Raw genomic sequence first — 23,574 nt, 5'->3', positions numbered from 1 at the left:
AGTTAAGCAAGTTTCTGGATGAAACTGACTAATCGAACAGGGGAAGAATCCAACACAGTCCCATGTGCTTCTTACCTATATGTTTGACTTTCATATAGCTTACATACATAACTGCAGACCCAGAGAGAGTGATTACAATAATAATGTCACTGGACTGGTAATCCAGAAAACGAGGCAACAGAGTCATAGAATCCTACAGTGCAGAAGGAGGCCATTCGGCCCATCGAGTCTGTACCGACTACAATCCCACCCAGGCCCTATCCCCATAACCCTATGCACTTACCCTAGCTAGCCCCCCTGACACTAAGGGACAATTTAGCTTGGCCAATTCCACCTAACCAACACACCTTTGGACTGTGGGAGAAAACCGGAGCACCCGGAGGAAGCCCACGCAGACACGTGGAGAATGTGCAAACTCCACACAGACAGTGAACCAAGCTGAGAATCGAACCTGGGTCCCTGGTGCTGTGAGGCAGCAGTGCTAACCACTGTGCTACCGTGCTGCCCCTAGGGAATAGGAAATTTAAAATTTAATTAATAAAATTTGAAATTGAAAGCTGGTCTTCATAATGGTGACTGTGAAACTATCAATTGTCATAAAAACCAATCTGGTTCACTACGGACTAATGACCTTTAGGGAAGGAAATCTGCCACCCTTACCTGGTCAGACATATATGTGACTTCAGACCCACAGCAATGTGGCTGACTCTAACTGCCCTTGGTAAACTATTCAGCTGAAGGGCAATTAGGAATGAACGAATGCCCACAACCTGAGTAAGAATTTTTTAAAAATACATATTTTACATTAATCTGCTAGTTTATTAAAACTCAGTTTTTGTACAATGTAAGAAAAAATAAATAACAAGACTTGTGAAATAAGTCATATCCACGTAATTTAACACAAAACAAAATATTGGGATTCTGAAAATCTGGAACAAATTGAGAAAGTGCTGTAAAGGTTCAGTAGGTCTAGCAGCATCTGTGGAGAGAGAGAATCAGAGTTAACGTGAGCAACTTGGTTTAATTATTTATTTACTGCATAATAGTAATAATAATAATATTATTGGCTACTAGCAAGGCAACAAAGGAGCTAAATATGATGTAATTAATCAATCCAAGAGAACCTATGAAACAAAGGGGTTTAATTTTTTGTGTAGTGTTCAGAATTCCAACCCCACATAAAATCCTACATAAAACCTACTTAAAATCCTACATAAAAAATTGGCCATTAAATGGACAATTGAAATGTTTACAAACAGATTATATGCTTCTTAACTTGCCATTCCAATCTACACGTATGCAAAATTTTACAGAAGTGATCTTGAGTGTAAGATGATTGTGATTGATACAACTGATTTCCAGTTTCTGGAAAACTAGAATGTAATGTTAAATTATGGTTGCCAAAACACGGCAAATCCCACACTATTTAATAAAGAAACAGAGCTTGATATATTCCATCACCATTAACTAATGATCCTAATCATAAATAGACTGAATCATGGAATGTGATTCTCAAAACACTTGTAAAGATCCTCACATCTGAAAGTAAAGATTAAATTTGAATTATTCAGTCACAGTGGCTCTGACAGCATTATGTAACACATTCCTTTTCTGTTAAAAGTTGTCAACATCCAGTACAACGTTATCTTTCTCTTTTATCCTCTTCCATACATCGATAAAAAGGAGTTGTAAAAGTTAGCTGTTGTTTGATTATTCCTCAGAGTCTTTGTAATATTGAAGATAGGGCAATGGAATGAATCCCATGATCTGCACATATTGTGTAATGTTTACTGTAATTAGTACTGTGGAGCTTGGATAGGAGCTGTGTTAATTTAGATTCTGACAGCTACAGAAAAGAGGGCTGATTTGGGCAGTGAGTTTGGATAGTTCATTGATAATATGTGGCAAATTGGTTCAGAAACAAAAACTAGCTTGTTCTCTATTCCATTTAATGGTTCACCAGTCTTCAACTTTCAAATCTTTCTTAATTATTTCAAAGATTTTCCTATAATAAATGTTACATTTAATGATCTGTGGTTTTCAGGCAGATCTCATGATAAGGATTATTGTTAAGTCGCTAGATTGCCAATGTTCAGCGAATTTCTACTGATTGCATCAAGCTGACAAAAATATTGGCTGGAATTCTTCGACCTCACCCGCGGCTAGGATTCTCTGGTCCCGCTGCAGTGAATGGAGATTTGGCTGAGCACCAAATTCTCTGTTCTCGCAGGCAGCGGTGGCAGGGAATGAATGGCTGGAGAATTCCAGCCGTTATTAAAGCTTCACTAATTTCAGTTCCCATCGTAAATTGTCTGTGAGGGATAGTATGAAGTGAAAAGATAACGGGATAAGTGCAATTGAATTTGAACATTTCCTGCTCAAAGCTGTTTATCAAATTTTATTCTTCCCTCAAGCTTTTCAAATGTATGCAGTAAATAAAAACTGAATATTCCAGCATGTTTAAAAATGATGGTACAGTGCGAGAATCTGAGGACAAAGAAATTGCAGAATTATTAAACAGATACTTTATATTTTACTTCGTGGAGAAAGAGACGAGAAAGTTTCCTAAATCCGATATCAAGGCCAGGATTTTTGAGGAGTCATGGAGACTCCATAGATCTTCCAATTAAGAATCTGAGGACAGCTAAGTTGTCCTCCCAGCAATAGGGGCAGGATTGCAACAATGTCATTAGCTCTGCCTCTCGATTCCCATCTCCGACATGAAAATCCGGTCACTGGAAATTCCTCAGCTCTCTGCACCTGCCCTGGGAGAAACTCTTCCAAATGGCAAGATCTTCATTTTGAGGGAAAGGATCAGGATGGATCAGGCTGCTGCCTCCAGATGCAGATTGGAGGTGCCCACTGGGGCTGACAAATGCCAATGCAGGCTGTTTAAAAGAGTCTCTGGGACTCTGTCCCTGTTATTTGCTCACATTTTAGGCCTTCTGGGACTCATGCATCACATCCCCTCATCTCCCAGAATGGGCTTGGATCCAAAAGTCCTTTCCTCATTTCTAACAAATCCCACTTTCACCAGTAGAGAAAAATGAGTGGGGTATGACACATACATGAAGGAAATCCTAACTTAGTGCTGACTGACACAAAATTTCCATATTTTCACTGAAGTAAGATCCTTAACCCAATTGGGGAGTTACAAATTTTTAAGAGTAGATGTAAATGCTCTTGAAGGGCAGGGAAGATCTCTGGAACTGTTAAGCTGTGAAGTTATTTAAATCTCCAGCTTTTTAAAAAAAAATTTAAATTGGCTGCCTGTATCAGAGGTAAAAAAAATGATCTAGCAGTTACAATAGTTGTTGATGACGTTACTCTAAGGACTATCATCATGTCCTTTTAATGTTTGTCTGCTTTCTACAACCTATAATTGTTCCAGCAGGGGATTCTAAATTCAGAGTTTGATGCTCAAAGAGGTTGTTGTAGGATTATCTGTCTCTAATGTGGGGTTATGAATGCAAGTCTGTTTGTCTTTTTCTAAGGGTTTAAATTCTTGTGGAGATATAAATGTCTTGAATGGCCTTTTATAAACGGGAGTATTTTTCGAGCATAGTGAAGACTATAATGGATATTCAGAACTTTATTTTGTTTCATCTCAACATAGCTCTTGAGATCTGCCTGCAGTGAATACTGGATGAGGTGGCATGGAGTGTGCAAGCGAAAATGGTGGTGGGTGCATTGGCACGAGTTGACATTAAGTTGTCAGTGGGGGCTAGAATGGACCATGGGAGTGTGGAGGGTGGGGCCATGCATAGGCAACATTGGGGCATGGGGAGTGGAGGAGGGTGAGGAGCTGTGATGACTGAATACTAGAGGACCTAAAATATAAACACACAACTGGGACAAAGTCTCAGCAAAATTAGGTGGGCCTTTTAAACAGCCTGCTTCTGTGCGTGGCAGCCCCATCACCACCTGTGACCTGAATCCATCCCACACCCATCCCCTTGGAATCAAGGAGGAGTTTCTCCCAACGAGGGTACGGAGAGCTGGGAAATTTCCAAGGACTGGATTTTCATATTGGAGGTGGGAATCAAGAGGTGAGACTATTCACACCATTGCATTGCTTCCTGTGTTGCTAGGCTAACGGAGAGCAAAATGTTGCTGTTCCCTGAGCTTTAATTGACATGGGGGCAGCTCTGCTGCCTGGGGTGGGAACAGAGGCAGGCAGATTTGGGGCAGGCAGGTTAAAGGGACCACCTCCATTCTACCCCCATGTGGGATGGGAGGAGAATCTTTCACAGAGATTTTGATTATTTGAGGCCCACCAACAAATATGAAACTTGTAATTAAATATCACCTTATTATACCTACCAAACAGCTCAAATCACGACACAACCAACTGCCCCTTTAATGTTATCACTTTAATTTTTGAAATGAGTCCTAATGGTGAATGGCCCATTTTCCTCTCTGGTTGGCACTTCCCAGGGAGTGAACGAGGGCAATCTTACCAGGATTTGGCAGAGTGTTGGTTCCGGCAGGAAAAAACAAGACAGGTTGGTTTTCTCTGCAGATCTCCCCACACTGTCACAAAAACACAGCTAGGGGCGGGTTTCACACTGTCATACGGGGAGCGGGGCCTAAACATGCCGGCAAAGCCTGGCTGCACTGAGAGCAGGGCGCCATCTTTAAACGATGCCCCGATCAGAACATGAATAAACCTCTCCCTATCCACAGTTCATCCCATCTTGATCAGAATCAGCATAACACCCCCCCACCAACCCACCCCTAATTGGAGTCAGCATTCACCACGCCCACCCCCGCCCCCCCGCCCCTGCCACTACCCTGATCAGAGTCAGCACTCAGTCCCCCACATCCCCGGTCAGAGTCGGCACTCAAACCACTCAACCACCACCCCCCCGCCACCCCCCGCCCCCCACACCCCCACACAACCCGCCTCAATCAGACTCGGCACTCACCTGGCCCATCCCCCTGATTAGAGTCAGCACTCACTCCCCACCACCCCTGTGATTGGAGTTGGCCTCCCTCTAAGAGGCAAGGCAGGGCTCCATGTGGATCTTGAGTCAGTGGACAAGACCCCTGTCACCTACTAATTGTTTCTCTACCTAACCTGAGAATCTAACACTTGGAGTCAGCACTCACCCCGCCCCCCACATCCCCGATAAGAGTCAGACTCAATCACTCAACCCCCCCCCCCCCCCCCAAACCCATCCCCGATCAGAGTCAGCACTCACCCCACCCGCCCCCCTGATTGGGGTCAGCACTCACTCCCCACCGCCCCCGTGATCGGAGTCGGCACTCAGCCCCCCCCCACACACCCCCCATCAGAGTCAACACACAATCCCGTACCCCGCTGGTCAAAGTCAGCACTCAAATCCCCTCAACAGTGAATGTCACACCCCTTCCCCCCAAACATTGGACTCCTTTCCCTCCCACCTCCCACCCACACAGTCAGTGCCACCCCTCCTTTCCCTGAACATCTGACCCATTCCCCACCAACCCCCACCCACAGAGTCAGTACTGGCACCCCCCCTCCCCCACTTCCCACCTGTTGTAAACTGCGCTGATGGTGCAAATATATGTCAGGGGGTCAATGTCTGCCGGGGTGGCAGGGGTGGGCGGGGAGGTTTGTTTAATAATATGGATATCTATTAAAATGTATGTAAATCAGGTTCACACCCAACGTGTCGCCAGCAAGGGGCAGCGAGATCCGTGACTTCCAGATTTTCCACACCTTGAGCTCATGCCAGGAATCTTGCAGATGGACAAAGTGGGCTCAGGATTCTGGCCATTGTCTGTCAGATATGACCTCAACACCCCCATCTTTCAGTACGATCTGCCTGCTTTGCTGAATAGGCAGTGTGCTCTGAACACCAAGCAGTGGCAACAGCATAATATTAACTACTGCAGGGGTGACAGTGGTGTAGTGGCATTGTCGCTGGGCTAGTCAGGGACCCCGACTACTGTTCTGGGGATCCAGATTCAAATCCCACCATGGCAGATGGTGAAATTTGAAATCAATTGAAAAAGACTCTGGAATTAGAAGTCAAATGATGAAGTCATTGTTGATTGTCGTAAAAATCCATCTGGTTCACTAATGCCCTTGAGGGAGGGAAATGCCCTCAGGGGTGGACAATAAATGAATAAATAAAAAAGAACTGTCATATTTTAGTGGAATTCTCAGCTGTGTGTTACCATTTGGGGGTAGTTATTTTTAGCAGCTGCTACATTGACAATAAGGTGGCAATATCATTGTGGCCGGAATCTCTGGTCCCGCTGGCAGTGCGCCCGAGCCACGGGTTTCCCAGCATGCATTGTCTGAATGCAAGATGGTGAATATTGTGAGGCGAGCTGAGTAAACATGGAACTCAGGTCTCCCTCTAAGAGGCAAGGCAGGGCTCCATGTGGATCTCGAGTTGGTGGACAAGACCCCTGTCAGCTGCTAATTGTTTCTCGACCTAACGGGAGTATTTCCAGCATTTTTTAATATCCTTCTGATTTAATAAATCTGCTCATGTAGGTAAAATGTTCATCGTTACATGAAAATCCATACAGCAAAACTGGAGTCATGTAGCAGGTCGGGGAGGAGAAACAAAACAGGACTGCCAAGAATAGACTGAAAACAGCATCCGTAAAACGCCTTTGGGCGAATTTTCCGGTTCCGCTTGCCACAGGAATCGGAGTGGGTGAGATAGTGTGGACCATGGAAAGATCCATTGACTTCAGGCAAGATTTTCCAGTTTCGGGGCGAGTGCAACCGGAAAATCCAGCCCCTTGAATAAAAAAAACTTTCACAACTATATCCTCGGGTGCAATGAAAACTAGAGACAAGATAATGGGTAGACGTTTATATATAAAGTTCAGGCAATCACCCGAGCTGGAAGAGTGTAAAATTGCTCAAGAAGACACTGGGTGCATGTTCCGATGTCATCGCGCCCAATGTGATATTTGGTGGGCTCACGTGTGAGTTAGAAGTGTGCCCGTTGACGATCAAGAAGCCAGCTTAAATGAAATATTAATTGACCAGGTTGGCAGGCAGGCCGACTGGACAGGCGGCCTTTTGTTTTAGCCGTAGCGTTAATCCAGGGTGAAATGAAAAGTCAGGGCTGAAATAAAATTAACAAACGTGTCTGAGTACGGTGCTGCCCAGACACTTGTGGCACAGTTTTAACATTGATATTTATTTTTCAGGGTTCAGCTGCTTCCTGAGTCAGCTCCATAGCGGCCATCCCCCCGAGGGAGCACATTGTAAACGCCACCCCGCACGCTCCCTTTCCTCAGCACCCTCACCGTTCCCGCCCTCCCTATTGGCACTCAGCCTTTCACAGAATGTATTTCACACTGGATGGCCGTTAATTAGCCAGCAAGCATGAAATTGAGCTCCAGGCCCAAGACGGATGGGCAAAATGGTTAGGCCAATCTGTTGTGATTTGTCTAATTCAGACCGGAAATAAATATATTTCTGTCATGTTTTGAAATACACCAGTAATTCTCTCAAACAGGTTTCTCCTTTTGTTTGTTTAAAGATTTATTTCCACAACATTAACATTTAAATCGATTTTCATTTCATGATATGATCTGGCTAAAGAATGTGAAAATCATGTGCATAAATTTCCCTAAAAGTCAATAATAAGGGCAAGCTGTTAAACCATCAAGTGCCATTGGACACCCCGCTGAGGGTAACAGTGACTCCCAGTAACAGTAAAGTGGACTTGGCGTTGGCTGTCCTTAACTGGGTGCCACTGACTCCAATCCCTATCCCGAAGCCATGAGAGTTAGTCATTTCACTTTCCCTCATCAGTAAAACGTTTCTTATTTTGAGTTTTACCTTAACCCAAAGATATCTGCCTCCTAACTCCAGCTTCTGGCCTCACTCCTCATCTGTCTCTGGGATTTTCACTCTGGGAGCTAAATGTTCCAAGGGTTGCACCAATATAGGACATTAGCAATGGGCACTAGCTCTCTATTTAATTACCAATTCATAATTAAACTTAAGCAAGTTGTTTAATCCTAACAGGCCACATGAGGAACATATTGCCAATGTACAGTTACTCTTAAAAAATGTTATTCCTTTCTTAAAGTTACAAAGCCAATGCACAGAGTGGACAGGGCAAGCCCTTAATCCATTTCCATGCTCGTTCCAAAAACCAATTCAAATTCAATTGAACCCAATTCTTGGTCCTCAGAAAAGAGACACACTCGACCCAAACTGACAAGAACAGATATGATGTGGAGATGCCGGCGTTGGACTGGGGTAAACACAGTAAGAAGTTTAACAACACCAGGTTAAAGTCCAACAGGTTTATTTGGTAGCAAAAGCCACAAGCTTTCGGAGCCTTAAGCTCCTTCTCCAGGTGCCCCTGAAGAAGGAGCTTAAGGCTCCGAAAGCTTGTAGCTTTTGCTACCAAAAGAACAGATATTACAGGTGGGATTTTACAGCCTCACTCGAGCGAGACCGGAAAATCCCACCCGAGGTCAACTGAAATTTCCGTTGTCCGCCCCCTCGCCCACTCCGATTCCGTGGCGGGCGGGCAGTAGAATTCCGCCACACACCTGATCTCGAGCTTAATCCCACACTTGATCTTATCCAAGAGGCCAAGAAATGATGCACAGTTAGAAAGACTAGAAACCAAGAAAATTCCATCAGCAGCAATTTTAGTTAGGATTGCAGTTAAGGAAGTTGTGCACATTTTCTTTGGCAAAGTGGAGACTTGAGGAAATCTAATGAACATTTTCAGGATTATGATGGGAATTTGCAAAGTTGATCCAGGAAAGTTGTTTGCTAACTTTATTACTAGGTGATAACTTTTAAAAATTAGAAGTTAAGAGTAAGAAGAGGAGTTAGCTGGAACATTTTCACTGAACGGTAAGATTATTTTCGTATGATAGAAAAGGATTATAATAGGATGTTAAATTTGACTATCCATTCAATGGCCTGCTGAGATGGTGAGTGGGGAAATGAGGTGCCTCCCACAACACATTTCAGTGGCGCGTTGGGATGATGTATTTCACGGTCTGGGACTCATGGTCACTATTGCACTTTGGTTAATCTTACATCTTCCATTTGTGGAGCAGATGGCCACATCCTGTAAGCCTCTGTGGATTCAGTTGAGTGCAGTCTCCTGCCTTCGACTGAGGCCAGTTGTTGGATCAATGATGAGATGTTGTTTTTATTAATGCTACATGCATCCTTCAATTCGATCTGTCTGGATAATGGAATGATGTTAGCTGCTGTTTCCCAGAATGGCCAACGTAATTGTACAGTAAGAAGTCTCACAAAACCAGGTTAAAGTTCAACAGGTTTATTTGGAATCATGAGCTTTTCGAGTGCTGCTCCTTCATCAGGTGAGTGATGAAGCAGCGCTCTGAAAGTTCATGATTCCAAATGCAGAGCCACATGTGGGGACATGAGGCAGAGCATTATTCTGCAGCAGAGCAGACGTGGGGCCACTGTTGTGGTGTGAAGTGTTCTGGCTGTAATGCCCCATGACACTTCAGCAGGTTTCAAGAACAGATAGATGACAGCTGACACACAGGGCTGGGATTTAGTTCTTGTGGGAAGGGACTCATAAATGGTTGGAGAAGAGGTGGAACCCCACATCATTTCTATGTGGGAGGCCTGATGCAATTTAAGTGCACTCAGGCACTTTACTGGCCTGCATTGAGGCTCCCACATGATTAAGGCCCCCATACGTTGCAAAGCCCGACCCTCTGAGAGCTGCCAATCATTCAGAGGCTGAAAATGGCTTCCCGGCATCAATAACCTGAGAGTGTGGCTGCTGTTTGCAATGCTCCTAGACACAGCCTGAGGATCAATGTTAGATCCCTGGACACAGGTGAGTGGGGCGGGATGGGGTCACAAGAAGAGATTCACTGGGAGATGGAGAGGGTGGTTGGAGACAAGGGTATGGGATCGCTTTCAGCAGCTCCCTTTCTCGATGCTGGATCCTGTGATTGGCACAGTGTGCCTGTCAACAAGGACCCTGCACCTCCCGCTGAGGCCAAAGGCAAGCCTGACATTGTTTGCTGGACAGCCTTTTGGAGGCTGTGTAAATCCCATCAAATCCCTGAGCTACCACCGAATTCTGGTGGACTCAGCGATAAGTGATATCCAGTGGCTCCTGGCATCCTATGGCCAGTGCTTGGGATCCCTACAATGGCGCTCTTCCTGTCCCCTACTTAATTGGGGATAGTTTTCCTGATTTGGGTGCTTCCACCTGATTCCCCTGCATCCACCCCCGTTCCCTCCACCCCGCAACCCGGCCACTGTCCCAGACCATATCATTAGGGTTAGTGCAGCTTGTTAGGGTCCCAGACCAGAACCCCAAGATATATTATGAAGCCAGACTAGGCTCCAATAATTTTTCCATTTTGGCATAAAGGTGAGGAAAGGATGCTTCGCTCCAGGAATAATTCTACTGACAAATTACGGATCTTTTAAAATCAAAACAAGCCTTATTCATAACACAGTTTAAGTATACCTCTAACAAAATGTAGCAGCTTAACTGTTAACAGTTGAACAATCTTTAAACATGAAAAGAAACAACTCTAATTTCTACCTTATCACTGTTTCAGTTCCAAATTCAGCAACATTCTTCCAATACACTTAAAACCTACTTTAAATATAGTTAGCCATCACAGAGATGCTTGCTCTAACTTAGATTAACAGCCTTGGAACTTCCAGAGAGATGTTACGGAGAGAGGGAGCAGACGTCTGTCTTTAAACAGCTCCAGTCAGCAACTGAACTCTAAACTGAAACAGAAAGCTGTTTCTCTGCTACAGACATAGCTCCTCCCATTTATTGAATTAAAAAAACAGCTTCCATTCCTTTAAGGAAACAACCCCAGGGGAAATCTCCATTCATAAACAACAGTCCATTAGCCTCCTGCTAAATAAACACTACATGAGTAAAATGAGCTATTATCCTGCTGTACAGCATCTGAACTATATGTTTTACGAGATACACCGGCTGCCTGTAAAAAACAGTCCCCCTTCTGCATAAAAATATCAATAGTACAGAATCATCATAAGCTAACTTAATTAAATTCTGCCTGTGCTCTCCCTGAGTGTGTTAGTTCATCAGAAACGTGCCAGTCAATGTCATCATAAATTGGATGCCTGAAGGTGAGCTCCCCATCTGAAAAGCTTGAAAGGCAATAGAATAAAATAAACTTCTAGGCAAGACCATTTTATTGAGCAAAACAAGTTAGTTTAAAAGACAATGAAATGTTTCTGGAGAATGGCGATGAGCTCTATAAAAATGCAACAAGCTTGTTGGGCCTATCCTTGTTCCTAAACATTCTTATGTCTTGTACCTGCCACAATAAGTCATCACATAAATATATCATGTGACAATGGAGAGGAGCAGAAACCGAAGGGAACTGGTGCAATCAGTAAGAAAACTTGAAAAACTCTGAGAAAACCTTTCAGCCTTTCATACAAGCACTTCTATTTCCATAGTGCTGCAAAGTGAAATTTAATATTCTCCGAGAAGGTTGGAAGGCAGGGAAGGCCATCAAATTGGTGGGGAATGTGTTGTCTGGAGAGCCTTTTGCCTTCCCAAGTACCTCAGTTAAGTTTTGGGTGAAGAGGGTCGAGACTGCCTTCCTGCCCAGAGATCAATTGAGGATCTTAAGTTAACAATTAAGGGCAGCAGCCAGGGAAGGGCATTGCTGTGTGGACAAGTTGCCATGTATACCCTGGTGAGCTTCCCTGCAACCTCTGAAGGTTTGGGGAGTGGGGGTTGCCCCTATAGCTTGGGCAACCTATGCCCAACAAAGGGACCTACCTGCAGAAAGGCAATCCTCTGACCTTTAAATCAACCCACTCTCTCCCATCTCCCAACGAGTCTGCCTCACTTACCCGAGTTCTGGGGCTCCGTGGCTGTCCTTTATCCTCGGGTATGGTGCAATATTGATGGTGGCCACTGCACTTGAAGGCACTGCTGGTACTGAAGAGCTGGTGGCCTCTGATTGATGGCAGCTTTCTGAGGCAGCATCTCTACCCTGGAAGACCCTGGAAATCCATGTTGTCCTGTTGGGTTCCTGATTGGCATTGAATCATGTCGGGGGTTCCACTGCAAAGACCCACTGTTGTGAACATCAAATTCAGCCCTGAATATGGCATTGAATTAATTGATAATGATATAGCATGTCATCAGGACATTTACAATGCACTGCAATTCACTTTAATTTTTGTTCCCTAAACAGCCCATTCATGTAAAGGGATTTCACTATATTGAATGCTCCATGATTTATTTATTACATAAATAAAATATTTACAGCAGTAAAGCTGCATTGCCAATGCACCCGCTTGTTACCTTTTTGAGTAACATGTAAATACATTCAATTGCTGACACATTCACGTCAAATTCAATTCAGTGATATTCACTTATATTTCCATTGACAATGCAGCATCACTGCTATTCTATAGTAATAGCACTAAATTCCAAGTATTTGGCAACTTCAATCTATTTAATATGGAATTTTACTGTTAACCATATTTATGTTAATAAGGGATATAATACATTTCTAACATAATAATTGAGATACATCTAGAATTATTTTACTTGGATAATAATTGGCTAAGAAGAAAGTTTAAACCTATTACTGTCCAGGATGAGAAATTTTAGTAGATGTCTAACACCATCAGAACTATTATTGAAATACCAGCATCTCATCCTAAATGCCATTTATTGAAATAATTTCAGCAGCAATGAGAGGAAGTCACTTCTTGTCACCACATAAAAAGGTTAAACACCTTTGCCCTTAGATTATTATTGGTATTATTTTTGAAAATCATGCTAACTGTTTGCTCAGCTGTCAAGGGAGTGAGAACGTGTCATCTTCTTTTCTTCTCAGAAACAATTTTATTCCAGGATCCTCATATTTCCTGATTAAGCCAAATTACTATCTTTAAATTGCAGGTAAATTGATATGTCTTAATCCGCAGAATGCACAAGAATTCCCAATCATCATTGTCACTTCACAGGGGCGGCACGGTGGTATAGTGGTTAGCACTGTTGTCTTACAGCACCAGGGACTGAGTTCAATTCCGGCCTCAGGTGACTGTGTGGAGTTTGCGCATTCTCCCTGTGTCTGTGTGGGTTTCCTCCAATGTCCAAAGATGCGCAGTTTGGGTTGATTGGCCATGCTAAAATGCCCTGTAGTGTCAGGGGGATTAGCTAGGATAAATATGTAGGATTATGGGCATAGGGTCTAGGTGGGATTTTGGTTGCTGTAGACTCGATGGGCCGAATGGCCTCCTTCTACATTGTAGGATTTTGATTCTGATCCTATGTTACTGCCCCAATAGTTTTGTTCTGTAGTGACATTCCTGATCTTAACAAATCCTTTTGCGGCAAACTCAACTCATTCGAACTATTCCAGCTGGTCTTCTACAACAATGAATTTTTTTTCTGAGCAACTTGGTGGATAATAAACCCTTCCTGGTATCCGTCTTGTCAAGTATTTCCCTACTTTGAATCCTGCTTTTATGAATGAGAGGCTGAAACCTTGGGTTTTGATGCCACGACAAAACTGTACCCATCAAGTAATTTTTCAGAACATTAATGCTATGTGGCCTTTTCCTTTATATGGGGAAATTTGTTCCTCTTCAAAGCATTGTTTATCAATGCAGCTGGACCTAACCTTCTGACTAGGGGAACTGATTTGGTGCCTTATCCATTTACTGCCGGAATGGGATTCTTGTACACCAATGTAGAAAAATGGCAAAAGCTGACCAACAATTCTTTTAAAACTGATACAGAATCCAAAATCTAACGCAGTGCCCTCAAATCCCCAACTCCTAACCCTCCTAAATTCTAAAATAATTGCTCTGAAAATGCAGTGGAGCATAATTGTAACTAAAGCTAAGGGCAGAATGTTCTCCTGAGGTTGGAGAAGGAGGTTGGGGCAGTTTCTGGATATTGGACATACCTCCGGGCGTAACCGTCACTCAATGCGAATTTTACAGAATGCCAGTTGGCATCGAGATGGACTTGTTGTCCAATTAAGGATGGTGGTTAAGCTTTCAAAGCTGAAGGACCAATCAAGGCCTTCCAACTTGAACACAAAAACTAATGGAAGCCATTTGACCCCTCAAACCTGCCCCACCATTTAATCAGATCAATCCTGATTGTGGTTATAAGTCCACTTTCCTCCCAACCCCCATAACTATAAACTCCCTTGTAGATCAGAAATCTGTCCAATGCTTTCATTGAATACATTCAATGACCCAGGTTCACTGCTCTCTGGACTGGAATCTTCCAAAGATTAAGGCCTGGATTTTTGCAATGAGACAAAAGCAGGGGAGGCTGAAATCCAGAGGTCCCACCCCTGACCATGGCACTTCCTGTTCTTATAGCGATGGGAATGGGAACAGGTTGGGATTTCACAGGGATGGGAATCAGAGTGGGTTGGGATTTCACAGGGATGGGAATGGGAGAAGGTTGGGATTTCACAGGAATGGGAATGAGAGCGGGTTGGGATTTGTACATGAGTGTTTCTCGGAGGCACCTGCCCATGTAAAATAGCAACTGCCTCCAGGCATGTCTGATTCTCATTAGCCAGGAATGGATAACACAAACGGAATTCTCCCATGGCCCCATTGGCAGGTTCAATACCAGACAAGGGGGGAGAATTTGCTGGGAGTACAAAAATCAGTTTCACTCCGATGTGAATTTCCCAGGGTATATTCCACTGGTGCCTGCCAATGGGAAACCCGCTGAAGGCTGGCATGAAACTGATTTGGTACTGCTAATGGGATGCAGATGAAGGCCGAATCTTCCACCCAGGCGCTGCCAGCAGGAAAACACGCTGGTGCGAAACACATCTGGAACAACATGGCATGCAGATATCATGACTCACCTGAACAATGCCTGGGCTGCCTCTGGAGTTTGGAATAGAGGCTGACAGCAACCCTGAACCCTGGAACACCACAGCAGTGGGTGTGAGGAGCATCTATCAGATGGATCTTCCAGATACTGCCATCGAGGTGATCAAACTTCCAGCTTCAGAATGTTCCTGGAGATCCATCTTCACTCTCAAGATCCTCCAGCTTCAGAGTGCTCCCAGAGATCACTCTTCATCTCCTGAAGGTCCATCCTCTTTCTTCAGTAGTGGGTTAGTGATGTTGGGTGCCTTTTCAATATGGTGCCCAGATACACCAGTAGATTATATGCCATCAAGCCTGTCCCACCATGGATTATGGCATAAAACATCTGGCTGTATAATTTATGAGTTCAGCACCAGAAGATGTGGTGAGGTTTCCCGCTGTCTACCACGGCAGGAAACATTTCATGTTCCTACCCCCACCACAGGACTTATGCCTAGATTAGACCTCGTAGGAATAGGTCTAAACTTTGCAGAGCCATTTGAAAGAGTAGGGTACCCTGGGAAACCTTTGGGAGAGGTAAGGTGCTATATGGAATTGTTAAAAGTGAACATGAATGTGCATCAAAAGTACCAAGAAGAACTGTCAAAAGCAACTGTCAATCTGTCAAGGATTTTAAAACTACTGCCCTTTAAATCTTTGAAAAAACTGTGTAGAGTGTTAAACAAAAGCATTGCTTACTGTTTCACTCTATTACATAAGCCTGATGGTTATCATTCCAGCTGGCCAGTTTTTATCTCCTGCTCTCTCTCTCTCTCCCAGCAGGGGCTCAAATTCCTGCCCCAAATGTTTAGTCAACAAAAAATTCATAAATTAATGAATACCTGAGAAAGGATACAAATGTTAAAAGCATAAAACTTATCCTCTAGGATGGCTTTGCAACATGATTCCATCCCCACACCTAACTTTTAGCAATGCATTGGTGAATTTTCAAGAACAGTGAGCACAGGCATTGCATTTTCTTTTTTCTAAAAGATAAGATAATTTTCTCAATTCTCATTTGCTCATTTGTTTCTCAACTTTATATTTTGCAACTACTTTCTCCCAGTGGTCATCAACTTTTAATTACTGGGAGGGAAAACAATACCTCATTAATTTATGATATGATTCTATAATAGCAAAAAGGGGATTTGAACCTGATCTTCCCGAACATTGCAGTTGGAGAAAAATGCAGTCCATACAGATAAACAGGGAAAGCAAGACTAGACCAGAAAAGAAACAAAATGATCAACATACTTAGACAGGTGGTTCACAAATTGCTCAACTTCTTTTAAAAGCGAGAGCTTTGGATGATCGACATATGAGGAATAACATAGTTAAAGATCTATTTTGAGAAAAAAATATTTTTTGAAGAGGATAATGATGATAAACACATGATGAATCAATTTGTGATCACAATATTTCAGACCTTATCATCATGTAGCAGCTCCAAACTGCTGCAGAAAATAATAAACAGACATCTGGCCCAGGCAGTTCCACTAAGCATATGTTTCTTCCAGCAAATTATTTGAAAAACCTGAGTTCTTTCTGCAAAATATTGATATTACACACCATTAGGAAGAGTAATATGTTCCGAGTCTGAGCATAGAGATTCTAGAAGGAAGACTTTACTTCCACACTTCTCCTGAAAACAGACTGGAAATCCTTCAGCTGAAAATAAACTGGAGTACATAGTCACACAGAAGTCATGAAAAGGTCACTCAGCTAACTTCTAGGAACCATAATGCTGGATAGAATTAATATTCACTGAGATAGACATGGGAAAGTGAGAAAATTGACTCATTAACACCTGGGCTATCTGCTCCCTGAGGAGCAGGAGAATGAGGAGGAGGAGGGAAAGAAGCAAACCAGACAGCCCCTATCTGACCAGTTGACCATGAAGAACTCATCCAAGCATGTTATTGATAACAGCAACCCAATTCACCAACCTTCCCATACTTCATGTCTCCTCAGTTACTGATCATCGTGACATCCACTTGGCCTCAATGCAGAAGTAAAAACAACCACAAAATTAACAAACCAAACCAAATTAATGAATGAAATCAATCTATATTGCATACAAAAGTCAATGCATCATTCTTGTGCATTCCTCATTGCTTGTCCTTTGTATACTTTGTCTGTCCTGGTTCTCCTAGGTACACCCGGTGTTACCTTGTGATTGCAGCATGGCTGATGGATTGCGATTGGCTTTCACTGGAGGAGGCCACATGTGACCTAAAGAGCCTGGCTGTGTGCTGCACCATCTTGACTTAGGCAGCAGCAATGTGGGCTGGCTGGCTGGCTGGCAAGCAACAGCAAGGACACCGGCTCTATTCTTGACCCCTGCTCTTGTGTGTGGTGTGGTATGTGCAGATCCCACCGCCAGTTTCATAGAATCATAGAATCATAGGGAAGTTCTCCCCGGCGAGGAAAACACCTGCTCCCCATGAATGGGGAACAGTTGCATTGGGCTCACCAGTGGAACTGGAGGCCATTGAGGGCTCTTGGGGAGGCCGAGTGCAAGGCAGGAGTGCCCCTTGATCCATCCTGGCACCTGGGCAGTGCCCACAGGGCACCTGAACAATGCCCACTGGGCAGTGCCAGGGGGTGTGGGGCCTGTGGGGACAGTATCAGGGTTATGGGGCCAATGGGGTGGGGCCTGTGGGAGCAGTGCCAGGGGTGGGGCCAATGGGGGGAGGGGGGCCTGCTGCCACTCAGCATGCAATCGGTGGGGGAGGGAGGGGGGCTGCGATCAGTCTGGGCGGCGGAGCCCGGTCGGACTGGGCGGCAGGAGGCTGTGGCAAGGGCTGCATCTTGGGTCGCAAGCACCCATGATTGTGGGGGGGGGGGGGGGGGCGGGGGGGGGGAATGGTGAGCTGCTTCAGGTTGCCTGCAGTAGCAGGGGCCTGATAGCTCGCTCTTTGTCTGTCAGATCCCTGCTACTGTTAATGCACGTGTGCAGCATCAGAAGTTTGCACATACGCAATATGTGCTCGACAGGCTGTTTGGCAAGTTAAGCTCCATCCACATCCTCTCTGGCTAGAAACTGACTAGCCCATCTTTTTAGAGACAGAGTGCATAAGAAAACTCAGCCAAAAATGGATCTGGAACTCTCCCATTTTCAGACTAGAAAACTTAGACTTCAGATTTAGAAAAAAATCTTGTAAAATTCCACCCTTTGTGTCCAAATCTGCATCCTGTACAGCAAAGCTTCAATGTACAGCTTCCAGCAACCAGGCACCTGTCTCATCATATCCTCCTGCCTTACACTACAGTATATTAAGCTCCTTGTGGCACTTATTATACTTTCATGCACAGTTTTGAACAGTGCTAGTTTGTGCTTTGTAGGTTTTCTGTACCTCTTTCATTAGGATCTCATTGTTAGCAGCGATTACTTTTATTTATTTGTACATGGATTGTGAGTGCTGCTGACAAGGCCAGTATCTTTTGTTGATTTCAAATTGCCCTTGAGAAGGTATTCACATCATCTAGCAGAGAACAATGTCTCTCCTAGCATGAATCTTCCACTGCCTGCAATGGCCACCACAGTTTATGCCAAAGGGGACAGGGAGGATCTGCCCCCACCACTCACTGCCTTTAGCCCCGTGATTAAATAAGAAGATGGCAGCCTTGTGACTAGTTCAGAGAATGTAACCGAGGTCATTGCATATAGTTTAACAATGTGTGTAAGTTGTGGGGAATGGAGGATTGTAATAGCGCTGAGAGTTGGAAAGGCGGAGTGTGTGAGTAGGAGCAGAAAGATTTGGAATGAAGTGTCTACTGATTGTAAGAGGATGAAGAGAGTTGTGAATAGTGGGGCTGTAGTTGGTGAAGGTGTGAGGAGTGATTAATTGATGTGAGAAGTAAGATTCTTTTCTTAATAACTCTGGTAAAGTCATCAAACATTTCCTTGCAATGCAATCATTGTTACCAGCAACAATCTCCCCTGAAACTTCTTCCTATGGTGGCGGAGGGCACAGAATTTAAAAGAAAGTCTTGCATTTGTATCGTACTTTCCATAAGCACTGGATGTTCCAAACTTTAGAGCCAATTAAGTACTTTTTGAAGTCATCACTGTTGTTATATAGGTAACCAATCTGTGCACAGCCAACACCTGCAAACAGAAATGCGATAATGCCCAGATAATCTGTTTATTAGCGACGTTGATTGAGATATTCAATATTATCAAGGAGACTGGGGGTAACTCCCCTGCACCACTACAAAATAGTATCATGCTAAATTTGACATCCACCTGAGGGAGCAGATGAGGCCTTGGTTTAATATATTATTTGAAAGACAGCACCTCCAACAATGCAGCACTTCCTCAGTACTGCTCTAGTGTGTCAACCTTGATTTTCATAGAAATTGTGGTTGGTGCAGAAGGAGGCCATTCGGCCCATCAAGTCTGCACCAACCACAATCCCACCCAGGCCCTACCCCTGCATATTTACCCACTAATCCCGCTAACCTACGCATCTCAGAACTCTAAGGGGCAATTTTTAACCTGGCCAATCAACCTAACCTGCACATCTTTGGACTGTGGGAGGAAACCGGAGCACCCGGAGGAAACCCACGCAGACACGAGGAGAATGTGCAAACTCCACACAGACAGTGACCCGAGCCGGGAATCGAACCCAGGACCCTGGAGCTGTGAAGCAGCAGTGCTAACCACTGTGCTACCGTGTGGAGTGGGGCCTCAAACCACTGTGTGATTCAGAGGTTCGAGTACGACCAACTGAGCCACAGCTGGTACATACTTTGGAGCCTTTTCAAGGAAGAAAGCAAGGTAGAGAGGTTTAGGGAAGGAGTTTCAGGGCCATCACTGGTGGAGCAATAAAAATTAGGGATGCTTAAGAGGCCAAAATTAATTAATCTTGGAAGACTGTGGGGCTGAAGGAAATTACAAAGACAGGGAGGGGTGAGGCCATGGAAGGACATGGCAAAGAGAGACTTGTGAATGTCACTTTTCCATCCTCCACCCCACAATAGACACACAGCCAATGAAGAGCAAAGGTAGAACTTGCCCCATGCATGGATCATAATGATGAGCCGCAGCACCAAGTTAACATATCCCTGCACCCATGTGAACAAGTGTGCATCAGATGTGTCACCCACAGATTGATTGCAAACCCAATCAAATTTCTAAAAGTGCGAAGCACTGCTGCCTCACAGCGCCATGGACCCGGGTTTATTTACCGGCTTGGGTCACTGTCTCTGCGGTGTCTGCACGTCCACTCTGTGTCCTCGTGGGTTTCCTCCAGGTGCTCCAGTTTCCTCCCATAGTCCAAAAGGCATGCTGGTTAGGTGGATTAGCCATGCTAAAATCTCCCTCAGTGTACCCGAACAGGCGCTGGAGTGTGGCAACTAAGGGATTTTCACTGTAACTTCATTGCCGTGTTAACGTAAGCCTACTTGTGACACTAATAAATGAACTTAAAAACTGCCTCCCAAAAGAATAAGGGTGACAGGGACAAGAAACAACATTGTGTGTGATTGTCCATGTCCTGCTATAAGCAGAGCACCAGTATGTACAGTGCTGTTACACTCAATTATTGCTGCAACTATTCCATGCAGACATTCCTTTAGAAACTTATAATTACTAAGTAAACATATTTCATTAATTTGGCAGCAATAGACCCTGAAATGAAAATCTGCTAAACTATATTTCATATACATTGGCACAATACTGGACCATGGGCTCCTGGCTGATAATGTGTTTGACATTTAGCTTCACAAGATTAGACAATCCAGATGACAAAAATGACAAACTAATGAATTTGAAGCACTGCATGTATTTTATCTCCACATCGCCACATTACCTCTAGAATATGAGAGCAGGGATGTACTTCTCAGGCTGCATAAGGCTCTGGTCAGACCTCATTTGGAGTATTGTGAGCAGTTTTGGGCCCCATATCTAAGGAAGGATATGCTGGCCTTGGAAAGGGTTCAGAGGAGTTTCACAAGAATGATCCCTGGAATGAAGAGCTTGTCGTATGAGGAATGGTTGAGGACTCTGGGTCTGTACTCGTTGGAGTTTAGAAGGATGAGAGGGGATCTTATAGAAACTTACAGGATACTGCGAGGCCTGGATAGAGTGGACATGGAGAGGATGTTTCCACTAGTAGTAAAAACTAGAACCAGAGGGAACAACCTCAGGCGAAAGGGACGATCCTTTAAAACAGAGATGAGGAGGAATTTCTTCAGCCAGAGAGTGTTGAATCTGTGGAACTCTTTGCTGCAGAAGGCTATGGAGACCAGGTCATTGAGTGTCTTTAAGACAGAGGTAGATAGGTTCTTGATTAATAAGGGGGTCAGGGGTTATGGGGAAAAGGCAGGAAAATGGGGATGAGAAAAATATCAGCCCTGATTGAATGGCGGAGCAGACTCAATGGGCCGAGTGGCCTAATTCTGCTCCTATGTCTTATGGTCTTATGGTCTTACATCCATACTGTCGGATGCTGTTGGGCAGGCTCCATGGGTGTAAGACAAACTTTAAAAACAAAACCAGGATATTCCAGCTAAATATTTTACTTAAAAAATAACTCATCCATACAATGCAATCTTTTAATTACAGTGCACATAACATTTCTTTTTCTTACTTTTTAACACTAATTATCTGTGTTGCTAACAAAATAAATCCATGCATAAACTATAAAGTTCTATAACTGTGACAAGGGCACTATGTACAAATCATAAATGAATAGTGCCAATATTTATCACACTCTTTGAGCCAATTGCATAAAGTTAGTTTTTGTTTTTTTATTTTTATTTTATTTTTCACTGGCATCATATGAATAGCTTCCTGCTATTCATTCAGTTAAAGCTTTGCTCACTTTTACCATTGCTCCACAATGGATTCAGTTCCAATTAACATTAAATTTTCTCCAAATCTGCAAATGTTTTAGCAAAAACTTTCAGCTACAACAACAAGTGCAAGTGCAGGTGTACAGTATTTGTATCAGTAAAGCTCCTTATGGAATTTATTTTACTTTCACGCACAGTTTTGTGTTGTGCTATTTTGTGCTTTGTATGTTTTCTATTGCACTTTTATTCAAACCTCATTTGAAAATGACAGAGTGATTGAATGGAACATCTATATTTTAAAAAATCGAGAGAGAAAAATCTCAGCATCTTTTGAAAGATTATGATTTGTAATCCAAAAGTACTTACAACAGCATCTAAAGTTCTGAATTGACAAAACATTTAGATGAACTTGATAATTAGGTTATTGTCATTGTTCCACTGGAATCATGCATTAAATTTATTAAATCATGCTCTGAGACTATTGCTAAAGACGACTTTGGGAGACACCGGAAATATTGGAAAATGTTCCTGCAGTATAATACTGGCATTTTTTCTTTTGATGTTGCACTCCAGGCTAAAGAAGACTCCAAGTTGACCAACAAGACTGACACTTGCCAGCATTTGGCTACAATATAGAAAGAAAGTCCTGATGAATGTACAACACTATAAACATTATGGAGAATTCAGCAATATTATTTTGATGGATCTAACTGAGTGAATAAAAGCAAGTGAAGCAGTATTCACATCCAGCTTGAACGATGTGCAGTCACTAAATGTGTGTGGCTCAGCTGGCTTCTTCTTTACTCACTTAAAATGCAGTGATAAAAATATGGTAAAATGCTGCAGTGTACTGAGATGAATAAAATTACTCTATTTCACTTGTATGTGAAAGTTTAATAATGCGAGGCCTTAATGCACAAATTAACTAATCATTAACATAATGCTGTGGCCATTTATTAATTGAATACTGTGAGCATTGGGCAAAGCTTCAGCATACATACTGAATGCACAGACAATGCATGCTCAGTCTTCATGTTGAAGTGTCACTGACAGCAACAGGCCACTGCATCAAGATGCCAACCTTCCCATGGTCTGCTATTAGCCTTGTTATTCTCCATCTAATGCCAAATCTATCATTGGGTATATTTTATTGTATAAACCACAGAACTGTTGAAATATAAGAGAGTAAGGGTATCAATAAATGTATAGTAGTTATCTTCCTAAAGCCCAAAAAATGCCTTAATAGATCACAAATCTATGTAAAAGTATACTACAAAACCATATTCAAAAGAACAAGGAGGAAGTGGTGACACAGGAAGAAAGACTGTAAATACTTTATCCTTAATCTTGCAGACTCGATGGGCTAAATGGCCTTCCTCTGGACTCTGAGGGTTCAGTGAGATCTTAAAACTATTTTTGGATGAGGATAAATTGAGCCTTTGGGTGTTTGTCTTGTGCAGGTCAGATACATCCTTTGCAGCAACAAAAGATAAAGGACAAGAATTTAACATTCTGACTGATGTGATGGTGTCAACCAGGCAACGCTGATAATACAAAATGAGATGTTGATTAGCTAGTACCCAACCTAGTTTGCTATAACAATGTGAAGCCAAACTTCCTTGGCCGCATAGGAGATCCCATCATCTAAGACAGTCAGAGGAGTTCCAATGGAAAGAAATATTCTGGTGGAAGCCAGGAATTCTAAGAATTCCAAGCCCCAGCTCTGAATGCTGCTTGCTAGAAATGTGTGCGACATGCGTGGAGTTGGGGGAAAGGGGATTGAGTTGGGATCCCCTGGCTTCCCTTCCACAGTGACCTGGACACCAGAATGGAAGCCATCCATCCATTACCTGAAGCATTTTAAACAAACCAACACAACTATTTTATTCAATCTTCTAACGAAGGGGGCTGATAAAGCAGAGATTTAA

The 23,574-nt window shown here is 43.4% G+C and overlaps 1 long non-coding RNA gene across 1 annotated transcript in view; it reads left to right on the top strand.

Annotated features, from left to right (window-relative positions):
- The window catches only part of LOC144506824 (uncharacterized), a 39,340-nt gene extending 16,834 nt beyond the window's left edge, over window positions 1-22,506 (top strand). The window contains exon 4 of the long non-coding RNA XR_013499966.1: window positions 22,220-22,506. This is a non-coding gene — a long non-coding RNA (uncharacterized LOC144506824). The remainder of the gene's footprint in view (window positions 1-22,219) is intronic.
- The last annotated feature ends 1,068 nt before the right edge of the window (window positions 22,507-23,574 follow it).

The sequence above is a fragment of the Mustelus asterias genome, chromosome 18 (genome assembly GCF_964213995.1).
Source record: "Mustelus asterias chromosome 18, sMusAst1.hap1.1, whole genome shotgun sequence".
NCBI classification, from domain to species: Eukaryota; Metazoa; Chordata; class Chondrichthyes; order Carcharhiniformes; family Triakidae; genus Mustelus; species Mustelus asterias.
The sequence above is the reverse complement of the archived record's forward strand: the minus strand, read 5'-3'. Positions and strand labels throughout refer to the sequence as shown.